The sequence below is a fragment of the Pundamilia nyererei genome, unplaced genomic scaffold (genome assembly GCF_000239375.1).
Source record: "Pundamilia nyererei isolate P.nyererei 1_Seehausen unplaced genomic scaffold, PunNye1.0 scaffold00276, whole genome shotgun sequence".
Classification (NCBI taxonomy): domain Eukaryota; kingdom Metazoa; phylum Chordata; class Actinopteri; order Cichliformes; family Cichlidae; genus Pundamilia; species Pundamilia nyererei.
The window spans coordinates 384098-385161 of NW_005187677.1; positions in this window are offsets into that span (position 1 = coordinate 384098).

A 1064-nucleotide genomic window follows, 5' to 3' on the forward strand; every position below is an offset into this window, starting at 1 on the left:
TAGCACATTTCACAGATAAAAATCACAAAGTGCTTTACAATAGATCAGACATACAAGTTAAAATAAATTAAAAGCCCGTTTGTATGAAAATGTCTTCAGCTGCTTTTTAAAGGAGTCAGTAGAGTCTAGATAGCGTAAAGACAACGGCAGAGAGTTCCACAGCCTAGGTCCCAGTGTCTGAAAAGCCAGATCCCCACGTGTTTTAAACCTAGTACGTGGGACCATTAGTAGCCTCTGACTTGAAGACCTAAGTGGGACCACCAGTAGCCTCTGACTTGAAGACCTAAGTGCTCGGGATGAAGCATGAGGTTTCAACAGGTCAGAGATATACTGGGGAGCTTCACCGTGCAGAGCTCTAAAAGTCACAACTAAAATTTTAAAATGAACCCTAAAATTTACAGGCAACCAGAGAAGCCAAAACTGGAGTAATGTGTGACCTCTTGTTTGTACCAGTTAAAAGTCTTGCCGCTGCATTCTGTACAGACTGAAGGCGATCCAGAGCTGATTTGTTGAGACACGTAAAAAGACCTTTACAATAATCCAAACAAGACGAGATAAAAGCATGAATAATTATCTCAAGTTCTGCCTTTGACACCAGTAGTCTGAGTTTAGAAATGTCTCTTAGATGATAAAAACAGTTCCAGACAAGTTGTTTAGAGTGTTTGTCAAGAGACATTTAACTGTCAAATATAACACCTAAGTTTCTGAGACTCGACTGAAATGAACAGTCTAAAAAACTGATATGCTGCCTAATTTCTGAGAGCATGTGATCAGGTGCAAAAATCACCTTTTCAGTTGGCCAAATAGACCCAGAGATATTGCCATAACACTGGCTCTGCATACTGCCCTGTGTTATTGTGGTGGACAATAACACCACATGTGTGCGGATGCTGTTGATTGTTTATTGATTACAGGTCCACTTTCAATATTATAATTCCATCCAAGCTCATCATGAAGTTTTGGCATCTGCACAACATCATCTCCTTATGAAGCTGGATCTTGACTTCCTCACAGACAGACCACAGTGGTACAGATCGGCAATGACATGTCATCTACACTGATGA